The sequence below is a fragment of the Scleropages formosus genome, chromosome 15, assembly GCF_900964775.1.
Source record: "Scleropages formosus chromosome 15, fSclFor1.1, whole genome shotgun sequence".
In the NCBI taxonomy this organism is placed as follows: domain Eukaryota; kingdom Metazoa; phylum Chordata; class Actinopteri; order Osteoglossiformes; family Osteoglossidae; genus Scleropages; species Scleropages formosus.
This window is the reverse complement of record NC_041820.1, coordinates 17012906-17035085: the sequence shown is the minus strand read 5'-3', so window position 1 is coordinate 17035085 and position 22180 is coordinate 17012906. Positions and strand designations below refer to the sequence as shown.

The following is a 22180-nucleotide window of genomic DNA, read 5'->3' as shown; positions in this document are numbered from 1 at the left end:
TCTCTGTCCTGCTTGCCTCATGTTAGCTTGCTGCAGGGGACCGCCCACCGCAGCCTCCCCCGCGTGCTGAGCGCGGTGTTGTCGGTAGCGGCCTGGCAAGTCCCGATGCAGCGACGCCGCACAAATGACCTTGTTAATACTCTGTAGGCAATGTGTAATTACAGGGCGAGGCATCGCCAGTCTGCCACTGGTAAAGAACTCAACCCATTGAAAACAATTGTTGCAAACAATTGCAGAGCAGCCTTAAAAGCAGAGTAGTTAGGGCAGTGCTTGTCAACTCCATTGACAGACAGAATGGCCCTCAGAGTACTTGCTGTAGAAGGTTTTATGGTATCCGAACATGCACTCTATGATATATGACAAGACAGCTTTCTACGGACGAGACACAGACTTCGTGCGGCCAGTTTCCTAAGTACCTAGTCCAGAGTACCTCGATCTTGCGCATTTCTGTTTGTATAAGACACCGCTAAGATGATCCGCTTTCAGAAGTCCATGAATCCGAAACCTACATGCCTGGCTGTCTGGCTAGAAAAGAAAATGAGCCTGTAACGTCTAGTAGGAACATACTAAGGTCACGCACCGGAATGAAAACAATACGTCGGCCCCTGGCTGCGGGGAATGGGAGAATGCTCCCATTACCTGCCCGTAATTCTTCACCATCGATTTCTTTTTTGTTTCCGGGCTACACTGCTGTTTATGCGAATGTAATGGTGAAGTGAAAGATGAGAATATAATGGATCATCTAATGGATCATGGTGTGCTGTTGGGTACAAGATATTCATTGGAATATTAAATATGTTTGTTTCAGGATCGGGTGCGTAAGCTCAGTTCTGCGTCACAGACAGCATGTTCTTTCTTGCGCCTTGACTGAAATTTATTTTACTGAGAACCGCGGCTATGCTACTGCCTATGGGATTATAAATATAATCTTTGTTGCTAGCTATTCCTGTGCCATCAAGTTGCACAGCAGCAAAAAATCTGAATCTTGCAGGAGTCGGACGTTATATATGATACAGGATGTTTACAATAACCCAGTTTGCTTACATGCAATCAGTACATTGCAAAGCCTGGATTTATAAAGGCCTTTATCAACCATCTGGCCATTCTACCGAATATACGTGACAGAAATGGCTGAAAAACTAGTTTGTTTTCTGGAAAACAATTCAGCCTTGTTCATCTGAAAGCCAAGATGATACTAGAACACAGCTGACATGTTACTCTATGTGAAAAAATGCCGCCATGTATTATATAATATGGTTATATATGAAGGCAGTCAAGTTGTGCTGTCCTGACTCAGCAAGTATTGTGTGTAGTGCAGATGGTTCACATGGCTTCTGTTAGCTATAAATCCATTTGTTATAATCTCAGGCATCGTGTATACCCTAGTTATAGTATACCCCATAAGAGTTCAGATGCTGCCATTGGGTTTTTACTCCAGTTGACCTACTGGGTGAAAGGTAACTAAACCAACAAGGATGTCTGTCTGTGGCAGTCTGTTTGTACTATTTTTAAACTGTTGGGTTGGTGTTAAGTTTGACAAATCATGAAAAGTGATATGCAGGAGCAACATGTAGCATGGTAGCTAGAGGTGTTGCCTTGCAATCCGTTAACCCAAACCTACCCTAAATTACTCCGGTAACCATTATCCAGCTGTATAAATGGTTAAATCACTGTAAGCAGGTTAGTACACAAACCTAACATTGTACGTCACCCTGGAGAAAAGTGTCACCTAAATGATGATGATCATATTCCGCTGGTATTTGTTGTTGATGCCATCAAGTCAATCCTGACCCATAGCGACCACCCTCATGGTTTGCAAGGCAAGGGGGGAACAGAAGGGGGTTGCCAGTGCCGTCTTCTGTATGTTGGGGGGAGGCACACGCAGGGAGAAACGCGAAACCACCCCATAGATACCTTGAGACCAGATATTGTCATAAACTGAGTGGAAAGTACATGAAGGTATTATGGCTTTGTGTATTGGTGCCTTCACTATGGACAGTGACATTCAGACTGTTTGGCTGATTCCTGAGCAGGGGGTTTTAGTCTATTAGGTGATTGTCCTGCCAGCAAATGGGCACAGATACCTGCTTTTACACACTACATTCTTATATTGTGGATGTATCCTCTAAGAGCTCATATCTTTCAAACTGCTTTTAAAAGAAAGACATGGATCTGGGGTAAAACAGAGAAAAGAGCTGAAACGCAAACTTTCAGTTTTGACAGGGGCACACATCATCAGGATGACAGGGCTGCGTATTATACTAAAATGTGTCTTTTTGTGATTCAGTCCTATTGTCATTTTAATAAACACTGTAAAGAGCTATTCAGACAGAATGAAAGGAACAAAACACAAAGGTTCTGCGCAGTATTTGTTTTACATTCAAGCAAATTATACAGCATTAAAGAATGTTAAATAGTGGTTTCAATCTTTTTGTTAGCGAAACAGAAGCAAAAAGTGTAGGTTCTGACTCTGTAATTAGCTAGAGCATCTGGAAGTAATCATAGTGTTGTAATGTCTCCCAAAAGTTCATGGACGGCTGTAATGCTAATTTCACCAACCTGAAATTATTCTTTGTGAACAAGTAAAGGCTACATATACACAATTACCGCCTGTTGTCATTAGAATAGATCCAAAACTGTAAACAGAAAGAGCATAAAAAAATGTATTGCCGAAGCGAGTCCACGGTGCTGATCTGGGCTGCGGCTGTGCTGCTGCAGGTGAGTCAGTACATCTCCGTGCAGCTGGGTGTCACGGTGCACGGTACCTGTCCCGGCACACCATGAGCCCAGCGCATCCATCTTGCTTTGGAGCAGCTCTGCGAAAGCGCGATCGGTGACATGGCCGTGGCATGCTGGCAGCAAAACCCAGAGCATCCCAGGGCGGCTCCACAGAAGGCCGCGGGGATGAATGTTTCATGAGCCAAAACATGGGTGCCAGTGCATAATTTAGCACCATCACTTTTTTCCATTTCTTTTTTTTTTTACACGCAACACTCGCAAATTTTTCCTTTTCTAAGGAGATACTTTTTCTGCATAATATGACTATAAAACTTTAAAAAGTGTAGTGAGCTCTAGACCAGATCTCCTGGGTTGGGATGGGTGGCCTCTGAAGTCAGGGTGGGGGTGGTAGACACAGGGTTATGGGACTGAGCACAGCTGTTCTCACCTGGCAGCCCATCAACCAGGTGGGGGCTAAACTAGAATCTGTGTGTGGGCTTTGGGAGAAATGGTATGTGTTTGGTGTGGAATGAGCTTTTCTATTAGACCGAGCAAAACGAGTATGTCATTTACTAAAGGTGCTGCCAAAAAAATTTTGCTGGAATGCATGGAGATAGAAGCATAAGTAAGCCGTTCAGGGCTACGAGCAGGTGAACCAGCTATTGCGCGTGGTGAAAACGCATACATTTCCTACATAAACTGACTAAAAAGGCAGGAAGCTCAGGGTGTCTGTAAAACACATGCGGTGTGTACGGAGCGTGAGCCTGACAACAAGAGCCGAACCCCTTCCAGATGACATGGAGAAGCTCCTCAGGAGGCACTGCAGGCAGAAGGGGATTGCGGAGAGCAGCCGTTGGGCCTCTTAAAAGCATTTGCTCCGTATCGGTACGTTCCTCCAAGTCTGTGTCAGACATCTGTGTGGTGGTGGTAGTGATTACAGAAATACAGGAAAAGATGCAAACCTTTCTACGGAGGAACATCTACCATATTATTACACTATTTGTAGTAATTGTAGCTGATTAGCCAACGCATATTACGACCAACCTTGTATCTATATTAAATGTGGTTATTGTTATTATTTGTTCCTCTGACACTTATCTCCAGAGCAAAATCCAATGTTATTCTTGTATATTGAGCTGTATATGACAGCAATTCACCAGTCTATATAGCTGGGTAGTTTTTATCGTGGTTATTCAAGTACGTTGCTCGAGGTGCTCCGGGAGAGCAGTGATATGAACTCAGGTCCTCTGATTGTAAAGTACTTCCTCTAAACAGTACACTACTATGGACGTAGAAGAAAAATATCTGTAGAAATAAGTGCTTAAGATAAGCGATGCTCTTTTCCGTACAATCCCAGCACAAAGTGATGAGCATGTGTGAGGAATAAGGATGACTTGTTGAAGATACTAGGTGCAGCTATTCCCGCTCCCTGACTAGCTGTAGGCCGACCAGAAAAAGAAACACAGAATTCTTTCCTCGAGAGACTGGTCACGCTGGTGTTTATGTTCCGCGAACTGGAAAAGCTGTTAAAATGATTTAGGCAACAAGAGCTCTGGGAGCATGGCCCAGCCCATTCCCATATTGATTCCCTCTGCTGTGGAATCTCCGCCAGATGCAACCCGCCTTGCACCCCATCTGTTGAAAAGTAGTGGAAAGCAGGGATCTACAATGGTCGGGGTTCACGTTTCCCAAGGAAAGAATGAGGAGGTGGCGTGATGGGATCAGCGCCGTCTGAGTCCAGCTCACCTGAGCTCACCTGAGCAGCAGCTGGCTGCGGAAAGAGCTTCCAGAAGCTCAGGCTGTCAGCTAAACTAGGATCACACCCCATTGGAAGGCAGTACTGTATTCAAGTGATACGTCTGAGCCTACAGGCAAGGTATGTAGTGAAACACAACCTCAGCTGTCTGTGATAGCATTTATTTCCTGCAACATTCACACAACTTAAAATGATATTGTGCAGACAACATTCTCTACTTTCTTCTCTTTGTCGTTTTTTTGGTTTTATCTAGAGGCCGGAACTTTCATCCGAGAATCCGTCCAGAGATTTTTCTAATAATGCTAAGGTACTGGAGTGAAACAAGGAAACAAGAGCAACACAAAGACCCAGCGAGATAATGAAGCCTGGTGGTCCGCGGGGAAAGGCCTGTTTCATTACGTTTCCCAATCACAGTGCAATTCACAAGTCATTTGGGTTTTTCTGCCGCTTGTGAACTTCTGTTTGCAAACTCATTGAAACATTTCAAGTGCGAAATGACAGTGCTTCCCTTTCGCTCTCTGAAAGACATGCTGGTGAATCTTAGTGAGGCCCTGAATGGTGTTTAGCATTCAGTAAATACACGTATCTTAATCTGTTTCCTAGGGGAAGAAACTGCGAGGCTGAATTGGGTAATGATCGGGACGGAATGGCATTGTTTGCTTATCAAATTGTGGCGGTGGCAGTTTTGTTGCACAGATTTGTGAGAGGTTATGAGAGGCTGCATTTCACTGGCTTCTCCAGGTGACCCCAACCCCCAGAACCCCCAGCCTGTACAACCTGTAGGGGAACTATTCACATTTATATATATTAAAAAAAAATTACAAAAATGTATAGAGAGAGTGGGGGCGCGGTGGCGCAGTGGGTTGGACCATGGTCCTGTTTTCTGGTGGGTCTGGGGTTCAAGTCCTGCTTGGGGTGCCTTGCGACGGACTGGCGTCCCGTCCTGGGTGTGTCCCCTCCCCTTCTGGCCTTACGCCCTGTGTTACCGGGTAGGCTCCGGTTCCCCGCGACCCCGTATGGGACAAGCGGTTCTGAAAATGTGTGTGTGTGTGTGTGTGTGTGTGTATAGAGAGACATTTATAACACACCTAGGTACCCCAGGACAAAGAGCTAACAGCAGCTATCACAGCGAGTCTACGGTTGTCTGGTGTTCCAATGGACACTGCAAAGCACGGCTAAAGTAGGCTATCTAATGGTTTACTAGTTAGATCTGTTGCTTTTGGATTCAAAGGTCACAGGTTTAAATCCCACCTACTGCTCAAGGTACCTTAGCAAATTACTTAAATTGCTGCAGTAAGAATTACCCAACTGTATAAATAGGTAAAAAGTTGTGAGTAGATTAGCGCTATAAGTCACTTTGGAGAAAAGCGATGAAATGAATGAATGAAATGAATAAATTTAAATGTAAGTGGGACGCACAGTGACTGTGGAGAACCTAGTTCTTCCATGTTTCCAGCATTCACCACCTGTATGTATTGCTGGATACGTGAGCACTTATCAGATGTGTAGATTCCCTTTCTTCTGCAGCAGAAGCAGAGCTACAGGACTAGATGTTGCACCCTCTTGTCCCTTGGAGCATATGCTCTGTGTATCACTATGGCCAGCACTTGCTCTGGCACCAACTGTCCGCAGCTGCTGCACCTGGACAATTCCACACTGGAGCATTTGAGCAGAAGCATTCTGGGAATATTGCATGCTGCCCAGGTGATGTGTGGACTGGGTCCAGCTGGGCACCCGCTACAGATGCTTGGATGTCTGTATGCACACAGCAGGGGTTTGAACATTAGATTTATTTACAGCCATCCCTCATCTATAGGGGTTAATTTGTTCCATGAACTCACCGTTGGCTGCCTTCCTATTATTATGGGACAAGTGACCATCATTTCTTACGGAAAAAACATGATCAGTTGCCAACAAAAAAAGTAGTCATCAAAAGTTAAAAAAAGATGCGTATTTATCGTGATTATACTGCAAAGATGTTTGATATTACATGTTTCAAAAGTGATTTTGCTACATATGAATTTCAGACTGCAAGAGAAACACTTTATTTTACTTTAGTGTGGTGATACTCATGCTATAAAAAGCTGTTTATAAGGTTTAAATAACTGAGATAATATTTCCATGTTTATACAGTTTATTTCCAGAAGGTGTGGGTTAGGGTTACCATAACTGAGGGTAATGATTGGTTGAGATCATCAATATGATTGGAAGTAGGGAGTAGAAAGCAGGATCTAGGAAGTAGTAGTTTGGTTACAGAGGGCGCATAGGGTCCGTGTGCTTTCCATAGCGAAACACACAGCAAGCAGTGAATAAAATACTTCATATGGATGTCAAGTTCCTATGTTCCAGGGAAAAAAAACATGTCATTGTACTGAATAATATCTCCATTTTATGAAGAAATGGTCTATATTTTCATAAGACATATCATCAGTTTTTCATATTACGGGACCTGCTATTTGGGCAAATGGTGTGTATTCATACTGTTTGTGTATTTCATGCGAACTTCGTCAGAGGTAGGTTAAGCACTTGCCATTGACTCTGCTGAAGTGAAACCCCCCACACTCAAAAACACCCTCAGCCCTTCGGGGACTTTCATAGCGGACCAACTGCATGCAGGAGCCGGGACATCAGGAACACACCAGCCCTTATTTGAAGAGTTAAATGCCCCCCATCTTTTGATACTGACAAAAGAGTACTTGTCTGGTGTGTTTCATGAGAAGACAGAGACACATAACCTCATACATCAGTTATATCTCTCTTGGGCAGGTGATGAGTGGGCACTGAGCACCGACCTCATTTACCAGCCGCAGTGATGATTAGTCTCTGGGTGGTGACTTCATACCATTGCTGCAGCGAGGGACAGAGATGGCTGGTCACAGGTTGAGAACTTAGCAAAAATGACTGTTCACGTATCTGTGGAAACCAGGCTGGTTTTTGCATGCGGAATGAAAACAGGTGGGTAGCATTAAAATCTGGGACAAACCCAGGGCCGCCAGCAACAGCTGGCACGGCCGTGCAAGCGTGTGCGTACACACGTCACACACAGCGGTGTGTGTCGTGTGGGCCGAGCTTTTCGGAAAAGCGAGCGATGCATTGAGCAGCATTCTGACATTTGCGTAGGTCATGCCATGATTGCCACTTAGAGAAGAGATTTGGTCTCAGCACTGAAGGTTGCGGTGGATGCCCTTGCGTAACAGGGCTGGCTGTCGATGGCACTTTGAGCAATCCAGCTGGATAACCTTTGTGCTTTAATATCATGCATGGAACAAAATCCAGTTTTAAAGCTGAGAGAAAAACCTTGTTTTGTGGTTTCCTTGGTAAACCTGAAATGACACGTAATACACACCGCTTTAAAGGCAAAATGCTCATCGTCTATCATTATGTCTCATACAAGGTCAAATGTGCATTTTCAGCATTACAATATCTACATCCAGGAATGTGTGTAATCCCACTTGCACTTCAATCTGTACATTTAGCTGGTGGTACAAATAATGTCTGCCTGGTCCGTTGAACTCTAGCGTCGACTGGTGAGCCCCCAACATCCCCCATGGGTACGGGGGCACTGCCCTGCCTGGGGCTCTGTTTTTGTCCTATCGTAACAGACACTTAAGGCTGAAGCTGTGAGAAACTTCCCAGCTGAGACATATGTTGCTGTCTAACTACTGAAATCAAGACTACATACTGCAGACAATAGTTGAGTCTGGACTGATTAATTGTTGCTACTTTTATACTAGAAATGTGTAGAACATTCATTCATTCATTCATTCATTCATTCATTCATTCATTCTATAACCACTTGTCCAGTGCAGGGTACTGCTCTGTATACAACTGAAAACAGTTTTGTGTCAACGGATGTTTTTGCAGAATCAGATTTAAAAAAAAAAAAAAAAAAAAAATTTAAAAAGGCAGTTATTCTATTAACTATCCAGGAGTTTATCAACCGAATGAATCACGTTGCATATAATCCTTAAATACATATGCAATGACTGAGGCGGCTATATGGAAGTTTGGGGCAGAACCAAACATTACAATGATGCTTTCTGAAAACTCCCTGCAAGCAAATCCCAAAATCCCTCCAGATATCGTTGCCATACTTTCACTCGATGTGATGTAATTTTTTTCTGTACTATAAACCTTGCATCGTGTTACTGGTAGGGAACTTTATGTAAGCAGGCTGAAATGAAGGATGAAAATGCCACAAGTACAAATTTGTGCACAAATGTACACATATAATGGGGCAACCACGAGCGCAAGGCTTTTAGGCACGAGCCAATTTTCAGCTTTAATGAGCTGTACAACTGTTTTATTTCCCCCCACACCACACTCTGATACACACACTCACGCAACTTCCTGATGCTGACACACACTTATGCTGCAGCCTGAGACACACAAGCTTTAGCCTCACAGCGATGCCCGTTTGCTGACACACTCCCACTGCAGTCTGACAAACTGATACAGCGTCACGCTACGGAGTGACGCCGACACACACTCGCACCTTGCGATGCTGACGCAACCTTACACTAGGGCCTTACACATGCTCACAGTGCAGCTTATGTGCAGAGACACTCTCACCACACCATGGTCTTCTTCTCTAGTGGATTCCTGACCTGGCGCAGAGATGCTCCTTCCATGACTAACCTCTTCGAAGAGGACCTCGGTGAACATCGTTTTGTAACACGCAAAGTGTATGTATCAGAAGCTGTGGTAGCTGGTGGCGTCTTGTTAGTCATTACATTTGGGTAGTCTTAATGTCATGTACAGTGAGCTGTCTACGTTGGTCTTAGAGTTGGGAGAGCTGGTGGTGTAGTGGCTAGAGTGCCTACCTTTAGACCCCAAGGGTGCAGGTTTGATTCCCACCTCCAACTGTAGTACTCTTGAGTAAGGTTCTTGCTCCAGGAAAAAAAAAAAAGAACTGCTCCTGTAAATGCACCTCCACGAGAGGTGTCTTTATCAACGGTTCAAGTCCCTAGAAGGATGCAAGCAGAGCCGGTCTGATGATAGTGAAGTAAAAGAGCTCAACTGGTACACGGTTCACAACTAGTCTGCAGTTTTGATCTTACCAATTATTTATTCAGGTGCCATTTAATAGACAGTCTTCTAAAAAGTAGCTTATACCATCAGGCTATTTGCAAATTATTTGTATAGGTAGCTGGGTAACTCTTACTGCAGAAATTTAAGTTAAGCATCTAGAGTAATGGTACTATAGAAGGAGGGATTCAAACCTGTGTCCACTGAGCACAAGGCATTAGTTTACATTTATTCATTCAGCTGATGCTTTTCTCCAAAGCAGTTTACAATTACTTACCCACTTCTACAGCTAGGCTCCCAGGGACTCGCACCATTGACAAAGACACCTCTGACATGTCTCAAACACAGTCAATAGGCTTTCTCTCCAGCAGAGACTACATGGTGTTTGCTTTTATGGCGAGAGCGTAACTGAAATGTCTTCCTGGCTTTGCAAACACCCGCTGAGGTGAAAGACTTGAACTCCTAACCATTCTGACACAAGTTCAAATCCCAGCAAGGGCACCTCATTGGGAACTGCATAAGAATATGAATTTGTAAAGTATGCAGGTTGCGTTGCGTGTAACTGTCTCTTCGGCACATGAATAACAATTATTATAATGGTGATAGTCAGCAAAAAAGATGGTAGAGAAACAAAGGTCGATGTGAGAACGGGCATATCTCACCGCTTCACCTCGCAGGGCTGAACTTATAAGAAAAGGCAAACAAAAGACTAAATTATTCATACTGCGAAATTAACAACAAAGGCTGTACATCAGGAGAAGCAATTAAATGTAAATAAATAATTTAAAAAGAAAAGCTGCTTGAGATGCAAAGAACTCTTTAAGGAGTGCCTTCTCGGGGCAATTAAGAGTTCCTCCATCAGTTTCGGATTACTTGGGTATTGATGAGGGCGGCTGATTAGCAGACTCGCTGCATGTAATGCCATGCTTGTGTTTTAGCCGCTGCTGCCTCGCCAGTGGTCCGCCGCTGCTGCCGAACAGCCGCACATCAGCTCATCGTCGCCGCATCCCATCGGCGTCAACAAGAGTCTTTCGATGCATAAAAGAATCTGCAGAGTTGCTGCTTGCTTGTTTGTTTGCCCTCATTTCGGCGACGACCTGTCAGATCAGTGGTCTGATGTTCGATGAGCGTGGACCGCAGGGATGGGGGTGAGAGGGCAGAGCGGCGGCCGAGGTGGCCGAGATCACAAACGCCGGACTTTGCACAGCACGTACGCGACCGAACGACACGAAAGACACTAGGGGCGAATGACGGCCCCTGTCTGAGCTGCCACTCCTATGCGTTGCACCCTTCGTGTTTTGCCTGGTTTGTTTCAGTCCTGCAGGAAGGCGCTAATTGCAGAGACTCAGAAACCTTCCTGGCATGAGAGCAGTTTGAAAGAAAATGAAAAAGTCAATATCTGACGAAGTCACCGAGTCAAAAGAGCTGGCGGAGAGAGAGTGGGAGGGTGTTCTCTGCTTCCTAACACTGTCATTTGGGATTGTCGTTTTGTTACCAGGCAACGAGGGCATCCTGGCTGCAAAAGTGATAATGAGAAGCTCGATGTATGCAGATAAGCAGTATATGAATTTAGGCTGTGCGACGCGGGCGCTAACACGGCACCGTCATGTGTCGCTTCCCTTTCAGGAAGCCATTTTGTTTTTAAGACAAAATGCTCTGTTCACTCAACTCACTCGCTCAAAAAAACCCCACTTCATTCTGCAATTGACGTGGCAGATTGATACAGGCAGACTGATACAAACCTTCAATGCACGCAGCCGAAATATTGCACTACTTCATCGCCACGGAGGTGGATCATGAGGTATTACTGATTATAATTCTTAAATTATGAATGCATTTTTGTCTTTTTAAATTCTGGCTCTTTGCTTATGACAAAGAATAATACAAATTGCCACATGACAGGCAGTAGCTGAGTAATTTGTAACATAATTAACATTAGAGGAAATATTGTGAATTTTGTGACCTCAAGTTAAGGGATGGAATTTGAGGTTATTGGAGGAAACTGTTGATTTGTGCTTTGGGCAGGGCGTAATCGCTCTGATTTCTTGAACATTTTTTCACTTAAATGTATGATGTGACAATGTATATAAGTTATGATGATTATATCAGCTAGCTGCAAAAGACAGATTTAAATAGACCAGCATTCTTTTTTTTAATTAAGGAGAAGTTGTTTTCAAATACAATATACAATTAGCATTGTTCGTGGAGAGAACATTTGAAATCAATATTATACACTGATAATTAAGGTTTTGTGGCATTAAAGAGAAACAGAAAAAAATGAGGAATGGAAGAATTAATGAGAATTAATTGTTAAGAGTTAATGAGAATGAGAAGTAAAATTTAGGTGTTGTGACACTAAAGCTTTCTTGAAGTTTTTTTTTTTACATACATACACATTATGCATTCTTGTCAGTTAGCTCATTTGGCTTTTAGAATTTATAAGCTACATTGATTTACAGGCAAGCACATTCATTTAAATTCATGCAGTTTTCACAGAATATTAAATGAGAAGTCATACTTTTGGCTCTGGGGAAACAGGCTTATGATTATTATGGTAACAATTTTAAACAACTTGTGACATCAGCTATTGGATAGAGTACATTATAATGTGTACGCGTTGTAATGCATCCTTTCTTTAAAATAAATACCTAGAAATTTAATGAGCATCATTCCTTCCGCAATGTTCTGCACCTTTATGTTCGCTCACAAAAACAGACAGATTGCAAGGTGCATTTTTCATAGAACATTTATTATATTGGCTCTCTTGGTAAAGCATTCACGGACTTGTCACATATTTTAAAAGAATTATTCCGTATTGAATTTGGGCTCTCGGCATGAAAGCGCGAGGCAACAGTGTTGTCAGTTCTGCTGTTAGTTTCTGAGCAAATTATGGACGTGTAACTGCAAAGAGAAAGTATATTTCAGCCATATGCCATTGTGCACTTCCCTCACACCATTTCTCAGTGTGACATTTTGACATTTGCCCTCCGGAATGCTTTATGTCTTTTTGACAGTGCAGTGCCATGCTGTCTCCGCTTTCCTTGTGCAATTGCAGACTTGCTGTCTGCCTCAGAATGGCCCACGAAGACCATTTGTCCGTCTGCGGAGTGGATCCACACACAGGAGTAACACGTCTGCCCGTGGACGATCCACAGAAAGAGACCACGTGTCGCCTGTGGATAATCCACAGACACAAGCCAAATGTTGATCTGATGATCCACGGGTTGCTCTTCCCAAGTCTGCATAGACCAACAAAACACTGCGGGTTCCTGCTCCATCCTCATTGCCTAGCATGGAGTAAGAAAGACCAGAAAGTCCACAGATGAGCAGTAGCGGAGACGAAGCAATGTCCCCAAATCAATAACACTGATGATTGTGACGAGGCTGGACCCTTCTCTCCAGGGCTACAACCACCAAACAACACGGTTCCACCGTGTGCCTCTCTGTCACTGTGGTCCCAGCAGCATCAATGTTTGTCCAAAGCTGTTGATGGACTTCTATGAATAGTGTTCTGCTCTCTGGAGTCGTGCATTTGGCCTTGCCTCTGCAATACGTCTCGGTTGCGTTTAAGTCACTGTGCACGGTCCCCTGGTAGCCACTCTCTCCAGCGATGTGACACTTTTGGGTCCGGTCACTCTAAGGACGCTCTGACCTGAGGCACTGCAAGCCTCTGTCAAATACTTGTCACTAAAGAAAAAATTGTCATGGTGGTTTGCGCGCTGGTGCGGAAGCTGGATGCCAGGGTGGGACTGGGGTGGGATAGGTGTGACAAAGGACCAAACAGAGCATCTGGCTTCCTAAGAAGCATCTGGAAAGGGGTGGGGGGTTTTGGGGGAGGGGCTGCGAACATTACAAAACCCTGCGTGTGTCCAATTTGTCTACTTCAGCAAATGGCCAGATGTCTCCTTGCCGCAGCTCATTCTTCCAACCGTAGACGAGGACATCCTTTCCTCAAGGGACTAGCAGCCACACTCTCTCTGCAACCACCAAGTGCCATGCAGCAAGGGCAGACTCTGTGACCTCCAATTTGTTATTTAGAGTATCACAGTAGTGCGAATAGCATTTTTTTTCTTTTGAGGAGGGGGCGTATTCAAAGGTGTATTTTCTACAACATACCATGTCTTTATTGTACAATAAACGTATCCGCAGCATTGTTTCCATTTGGTGCTTTCATCGCTTTTTAAAGTTAAGCATCTCCAGAAAATTCTGCCTCACTAGTGGTGCTTCAGACGTTATGCAAGAAGCATTAGCTGACATCTCAAGATATGGTGTCTTCAATAATTAATTTTAATCTCGTGGCCCGTCTTTGCGCTTTGTTTTTCTTTGTCCGTTCGAGAGTGAAAATCCTCTTTGTGCCCCTTCACAGGATAACAGGACGCAAATTATTGTTAAAATAAACCACTACACACGATACTAAAAGATATAGTTCAGTGTATTTAACACCTTATTTCTTCCTAAATTATGATGTGCTTTAAACCTAAAGGATTGTATTTGTTTTTCTGATGTTCAGTTTTACTGCTTCTTGAATGATAATATGAATATGAAATATTTAAAAAGTTACATTTTATGAAATGCATTTAGCAGCTGTTTTTTTGTTGTAGAATAACTGATGATTTAATGTTGCCCTAGACTACATGCTTTCAGTAAAACACATTTATAGCATAATTTTTATAGCTGCTCTCATTTGCTGCTTTGGAAGTGTACTTTTTAGACTTATTGGTCCTAATAAGGGATATGCTACTTTGGACTGTGTGTGACTTTAAGTATCTTGGAGGATTCGCACCTGCTGCTAAGCAGAGGGCTGATCCACCTTCGGGTCAAAGTGACCGGAACAGCGGGGCAATGTGGATGCTGTGATCAGATAATGGAAGAATGTAGAGTAAGAGAGTGTAATTTACGCTTTTTATCATTATGAATGGATGCTCTTGAAATTATGGTGGAAAGTCCAGATTTAGCTGTAAAATTTAGTTACACACACACCGTCTGAAACTGCTTGTCCCCACTGCGGTTGCAGCGAACTGGAGCTTAACTCGGCAACACAGGGCGCAAGGCCCGAGGCGGGTGGGGGACACACCCAGGACGGGACGCCAGTCTGTCGTAAGGCACCCCAAGCAGGACTCGAAACCCAGACCCACCACAGAGCAGAACCCACCCAATCCCGCTGCACCACTGCTTCCCCATGCCGCCTAAAATTTAGTTAATATTAAAATTGTTCAAAACCACAAAATTTTAGCTGACCATCATCATATCTTGCCACTGTCTGACAATCCAAATGTGATTATCATAGCGAAATCCTTACCTTAAAATTAATCACATTTGTGTTTGATACATAATGTAAAGGTCATACCATAAGACATTGCTGATGGATATATTTCACATATAAACCAGACATGCTCATCTGTTTTTCCTTTTAGCAGCAAACAATAGAGGACCAGATGTCGACATGATATAATGACTGTGCTGTTAAGACTCTGCTGCTTCCTCTAGTACCCAGTGCTGATACAGGCTCGGATACATATCGGATACATACAGATATTTTCAGATACAGAGGTTATCGATTGTGCTCTTTTCCGTGTACAGTGTATATTTTCCGTGCTCTTCTCCGATGCGAATTAGAATTCATCCTCATTAGTTTGTCGGTTTTCCTTGTAATCAGCCATGCGTTCAGAAAGTGTGTGTTTGGTGCATATATTTGATGTACCCTGTTAATGGGCCCCTCAAAAAAGCTCACGTCTATGCAACAGCCATTGATAAAACCCCAATTTCCATTATCGCCCCATAATGGCCATTTAAAACACTCACGGGACTGGGTCAGGTTACAGCTTTTCAAGTAACAACTGTGGAACAACAGGCAGGGGTGCCTGTGCATAGACCGACTACTCTACTGGCAGGATTATATTAGATCCGCACCAGCCTTTCAGCGGAACGTGAGGAAAGGATGGGGATGGAAGTATTCTGCCTAGTGGGTGACCAGTATAAGACGTGCCATTTCCACAGCGCGTACTAAACATAAACGGTCATTACCATAACATGCACTGGATATAAAACAGACCACTGCAACATTTTGTACTAAACACAAACTGGTCATTATCATAACATACATTAAATATAAGACTGGCCAATGCAACAATGTGAGCAAAATACAAGATGTTCATCATCATAACATGCATTAAATATAAAACTGGCAAAAGATACAACGTGTACTATACACAAACCGAGGATTGTCATAATACGGATTAATTACTAAACTCATGGTTATCATAATATAGGGACAGCTGGTGGTGTGGTGGTTAGAGTGACTGCCTTTGGACCCAAAGGTTGCAGGTTTGAGCCTCACCTTGAGGAAGCTACTTACCCTGAATTGTTCCAGTAAAATTACCCAGCTGTATAAATGGGTAAATAATTGTAACCTTAACACTGTAAGTCAGTCTGGAGCAAAGCATCAGCTGAATGTAGTATGTATTAAATGCAAAATTGGTGATCACCATAACATAGATTAAATTCAAATATCACTGACACAGAGTAGATTAAGTACAGTGCTTGGGTGGCCATTTCCTTAATGTGGATTAAGTATAGCAGTGGTCAGGACCTTTTAAGACACCAGAACCCTGAGCGCCTGCTGTTGCCTTTCCTCCCAGGCACAATAACAGCCTGGACAGAGAAAATCTGTCCTGCGCAGCTGCAGCTGTCTGTCTGATACCACACGTCACGTTAGCGACTGCCTGGCGTGCTTGCAGCCTGCAGAGCTCCAGCTTCAGGCCTGCATTTAGCAGCTCTTGCTCTGTTAGAGACAGTTCAGATGTCAGCACTCTGTGCTACTAGTTGGAAGACAGCGGTATGGATTTACTCACACAGAAAGAATGACTTGCACTCCCAATACTAACACAACAAACTGTTTTAAAAAAAAAAAAAAAATCCAGCAAAAAACATTGTAGCAGTTACCTATATGAAGACAAAGATGGAGCACCCCCCACCCCACTTCTCTCCAACTGAGATATTCATAAATAGAATAACCCGGAGCTGTACAAATCTAATATTCTCTCACCAGAAGGCATAAATTCAAATGCATGAACAATGCCGAAATCCGAAAAGCCCGCTCCTAATAGGTAAAACTACCCCAAAAGACCACATTTACCAAAATTAGTCAGATGTTCAATGCAGGAAGACCATTTAATCTGCACCGTATCCAGTGCCGAGTGTTCAGCTCGGAGCAAAATACAACAAGCAGTTTCACTATGACAGTTGTTGAGCATCACGATCCTTCGCTTTTTTTCTCTGAATAACGCGTTTTGTCGAGATAGTTGCGCTAACTCCTGTTATTTTCAGCCTTCCGCCCGAGAGTCTCCTTCAAAAACGTGGAGAAGGACCATTTTTTCCTTCAAGGGGCAGGCACGTTCGATAGCTCCGCATCTCCTCCGCCGCCGTCTCGGCTCATCCCCTGCAGCCATGCTCTGCCACAATGTGTCTTCCTCGTGGAAGACGGCTTGCTGAGCGCCTCCATATTCCTGTTAGGCGCGACGGTTTAATCGTGTGCCGCGTGATGAGAGAAGACACGTGCTGGCATCCTCATCTGGAAATCATTCTCTTTGTTTCAGCTAACATTAGCAAATTGTTTTCTCTGCAAAATCAGAAAATAAGGTCAACGGCCTGCACAACAGCGGCGTGCACTGCAGGGTAATAGGATTACACTTGTTGGCCTTTGCACTGTAAAGCTCTTTCAGCGCATGGCTGTCATTTATATCCTGTTTAGAACAGCAGGTTAGCACGACCAGGGGGGAAAAAAAAAAAAATAAAGAAAAACCTGCCACTGCCTTTCAGACAGCTAATTAGTATTGAGAAACACCTGATAAAGTTCCTAATGAGGGATGCATTTCACAGTAAAATTAGATTTGTTTGTCTGTTTCAAAGGAGCCAAAATCCTGCCTTTCAGTATTGCAGCTATTCCCCTGAAAGACACAGTAATGTTCCTGGTTTGAAAGATCATTTCTCAAGTAAAAAGTGTAAGAGTGCAAAGGGGATTTTTGAGGAATGACAGATCAGTAATTATTTGGATTGCTGAATGGCTTATTTATAATGACTCCCTGCTGTTCTCCAACGGAGTGTTGCATCTAACCTGCACCTCTGATTAAACACAGCTTAGGAGATCATTCAGCCTTCAATTCTGACAGCTTGCACTGCTGCTGCCAACTTATAACTGTAGACTGTTTGCAACCTTTGGATGCTTTTTTTTTTTTTTTCTGTTTTAGCTTTTATGTGTATCATTATCCGCACATTGAAATAGAGCAATTATAGCGCTCTGGTTACATCACAAAAGTGATCCATTAGCACAAGCTGCCGAGCCTGTTCCTGTCAACTCCCAAAGGAACTCTGGGAATGGCATCCTGGTGACTTACTGCTATCTTTAAAATCGCTGCACTCTGACACAGCTGTCTGGTGACCATCCTGCCTTTTTACATTATGCATGGCTGTCTTTGGTCTTTTGGTTTCTGGGTGTGTGTGTGTGTGTGTGTGTGTGTGTGTGTGTGTGTCCATCTGCGTAAGTGTGTTTCCCTTGATGGATGCCTGTTTCCATCAACAAACCACATCACTACAGCTGCTGTGTATTAGGCTACTTTAGAGGCGCGGTGGGCAAACATGAACATGTACCCGCTCGACACTAAACGGCTATGCTGATGTTTCTTGAAAATAAATACCAGCACGTTAAATTGTACTGCCTAAGCACAGGTTACCTGATCCTTAAGTGCCTGTGTGAAATGTCAGAACCCATTAATGTTTGCCAACCAGAACTGTCAACTGTCACCTCAGCAGACACATCGTTGCTACCATGGCAACTCGGAGCTGTGGTTCATGGCTGGGATGGCACCGGGGGGCCGGTGGTTTGCGGTGGATTTCCAGTGCGTTTGCCAATCCTTTGCAAGAGCCCCCATGCAATAATGAAAACTGAGTGAAGTACATGCATAAATCCATTTGATATAACCCATTTCGCTATCGTGGTTTATAGATTTTAAGGGGCAATTCAACCAAGAGTGGTACTGATTCTGATCTCCGCTCGCAGACATCGTTGTTGGGACAAATCAAGCAAATGTCCCAAGCGATTATTGTGAGTCTCCATCCCCTCCCCATACAGCAAACTTTTTTTTTTTCCAGACAGGATCACTGTAATGGGCGTTAGGCTCCTTTAGTACAGCGGCAGGGGTGTGGTAATCCTGGCCCAGCGGTGCTCTCCGGCACACTGTCCCTATAGCCCAGCTCCTCTCTGATGGCAGGGTCCGTGCGAGGCTTCCAGTGCGGAATGACGGCTGCGATCGGACACCGCGGTGCGGCACTGGACTCCTAAGAGAGCCACAGCAGCATCAGCATCAGCAGCAGCAGCAGTCGGATTGCGCTCCGGACAGTGACCAATCGGAGGCACTGCAGGGTCCACATGTGTGCTGGGCTCTGCCCTAACCTTAGTGCAGTTTCCAAACCCACTGTCTCCGACGGTCATTGATCTGCAGTGGGATGCGAGCCACACAGAGAGGAGCGCCATCAACTGAGCAGCTCCTTGGAGAGGAGACATCGCGGCCACTGGGCGCCTCCACACACCGCGGACCCGCTCCCCAAAGGCGCCCCGCTGTGTTTTCTTTTTCTTTTTTCTTTTTTTTTTTTCTGAGCTAAGAGGAAATGTCTTAAACACCGCAATGTAACGGTGAACGTGTTTTAAGAATTGGCCCCTCCGTGATGAAGCAATTAATGGCACTTAAGGACGTTAAATTAACTGAAATCATCATGCGAACATTGATGGGAGTCCGCATGTCGCTGTCCAAAAAGGGCGTTTTCATAATAATAATAATCATAATCAGTCATCGTTATAGTCATCATCAGCATCGGAACAGTAGCTCAATCCTAAAATAATTTAATGTGCTTTGCATCTGTAAGCGCAGTCTTTTTTTGTACGTCCACACTCTAAAAGCCGGAAATCCTCACTTTGAATCGTTGTGGATCGTTTCATTAACATTTCCCTCGTAATAAATGAATACGCATTGAATAAGTGTAAATATAATGTAGATGTAAAATTGTGCGCGTATGGGGGGGGGGGGGGGGGGAGTGGAAATCATCTTTTCAAAGAACGTCGGGTGCTTTTGATTTGCATCACAAATCTGTGTACACAAAACATGCATTTATTCTGTTCGGATACTGACAAAAGACATCACGGAACTGCAAAAGAGGAAAAGTTGAAAGAAAGGGGTCATCGAGGTCCAAGAAGCAGTGAGAAGACACGAATGATTGCAGCAGTTTGAGAAGATTTTTGCACCTCCCCCGTGTGCGCGATTCTCTCGGGACAGCGAGATCATATCGGACCATTTCACAGAATTATTCTGCGTTTGGATTTGTCATCTCACTGTCGAGATCATTATGACCTTACAATTGTGCCATAGCTCTCTTTTACTCTGTTCACCACTACAAAGCGAAGTGTCCAATCTCAAAGTCCTCACATGTGTCACGTAAAAAAAAACCTGCAAGAAGATGACACGCAGCGATGCATTAAAGATACAATGAATGAATGAGGTTTAGTTGTTACCAGTGTTCATGGTAACCTATATACTAGTTGATGGACCTCGTATTGAACCTAAGATTCGCGGCGAAGGGGATAAGCATAAGGACGCCTGGATGATCTGTGAGCCCGGATGCCAACGCTGAAGACTCTCAGTACTCGAGTCTTTCTAAGTGTACACTTTATATCGAGCAGCGCATTCAACCGAGACACCCATTACCCCGTCGCCTTGGCTCGCGACCCGGATTGCGTATCAAGAGCTCTGGTCCATCATCTAGTCCTGGTCATCGCACGGGGAGGCGGTGGGCACCATGTCCCCCCTCCCTCCGCCCTCCTCGCCCTCCTCCTCCTCCTCCTCCTCCCCCCCGTCCTCAGCACCCCTCCCTTATCCAAATCAGGTGGATGGCCATTAGACTACTTGAAAGATATATCAGTGTTTTAACCTTAATATAACATTGAAATCAGCGCCGGCTGAGAGTCACATGTATCCCAGCATTCATAGATGTGGAGCAGCGGCAGAAACCCCCTTTATATAAAACGGGTTAAATTTATTCTCTTCTTTTCTTCTAGAAGCCAGGCGCGTTTTGACCTTGCAGTGTACCTGAATACCTGGCTGAGCACACGAGCCCCTCCGTCTCCTCGCCATTGCAGGTAGCTCTGCTCCGGGTAGCGCTGGTAGGACAGCCGTGATCGCCCAACAACTACTGCGCCTTATTTAGCGTTCATTCCTAAAGATCATCACCATCCGCTCCGACAGCATTATTAACAGCGCTACATCGCTCGTGAAAAACGGGATCACAATATGAATAGAAATGGGCGAAGTTTACCTTGAAGAAGGAACATCAGCCCTGCTGCTCAGAGTACCGAGGCTCAGGGGATTCGGGTCTTCTTACTTCTCATATTTCCCCATATTTCGAATTCTTCGTTTTGCTCCAGATCCGGACTAAATAATTCGTTCGACGGACGGTGTGCTGGTTTTCGGAGCGCACCGCCCCGCTCTTCCCATCGCTCCCCGGGAACAGACCGAATTCGACGATGCCTTTTTTTCAATCCCCTTATAAAAAAATCCAAGAAAGCCAGCAGGGAGGAGAGAGAGTCAGATTCCAGAGCGGCTCTGCTGCAGATCTTCGCGGAGATGCGATGCGTGTTTCTCCCCTCGTCGCTCTGAGCGCTGAGCCATTCTCTCCGTGCGACCACAGCAGCCGCTCAGTCTCCGCATTAAAGAGGCTCCGTGTCTCTGTGCTCAGCTGAACAAACCGTGTCTGCAGTGAGGGCTGCGCGCGCTGTCTCCGATGGGGGGGATCGGATGAAACCTCAGCGCCCAGACCCTCTGCACCGCTGCGCCTTCCTTAGCAGCGCTTCCTCCGGCTCAGCCTCCACACCGTTAATCCACACACGCACACAGAGTCACACACTGACGAAGACACACGCGCACGCACATACACGCGCGCACACACACACACACACACACACACCACGCCGTCCGGCCAGGTCATCCAAAAGCGCCACTCCTTCAACCCAATCCGCCCGATCTCCAAGGCTGCGGATAAATTATCTGCGTGGGGGGGATCGGAGAAACGGCTTCACGTCCGCGACGTGACGTGCAAAAGTCAGCGCTGCATCCACAGACGCACCGATACTGAAATCGACACCTTCCGCGCAGCACGAGTGTCCCGATTAGTCATTTTGTAGGAATTCTTCCCCGGTTCGACCCAACTAGTAGCGTCGTGGAGACGTGCAACGAACTGAAAGGCATGGCCACGAGTGGGGTGGGATGCAGGATCTGTCCTCTCCGCTCAGATGATAAAAAAAAAAGGGAGCAGGTCCGCCCGGATTGGTGCGCTCTGACGTCCGCGCTCCCCATTCTCCCTCTTTCCTTGGGACTCGCTGAGATGTGCTGTCAGTTTGGCTTTCATAGTCAAAAAGCGGAATATTGCTGCGCCGAGACTAAAAAAGGAAAAAAAAAAAAAAGCGGTTTTAAAATCATTCCGGTTATTGAAGACAGAGTGAAGAGGAGCAGCCGCCGGCTCGCAGGAGGAGGAGTACAAAGTGAAAGTTATAAAGAGCTATTCCGGAGTCTTGGAGTGAACTTGTTTTCTCCACTGATTTTTTTTTTTTTTTTTCCTCCCGAAAAAGGAAAGAGA

The 22180-nt window shown here is 44.8% G+C and overlaps 1 protein-coding gene across 1 annotated transcript in view; it reads right to left on the bottom strand.

Annotated features, from left to right (window-relative positions):
• Positions 1 to 21409, bottom strand: part of lrfn5a (leucine rich repeat and fibronectin type III domain containing 5a) — a 32964-nt gene extending 11555 nt beyond the window's left edge. Inside the window, exon 1 of the mRNA XM_018727480.2 lies at positions 20864 to 21409. The gene's annotated coding sequence lies outside the window, so the exon portion shown is untranslated. The remainder of the gene's footprint in view (positions 1 to 20863) is intronic.
• Positions 21410 to 22180: the final 771 nt, after the last annotated feature.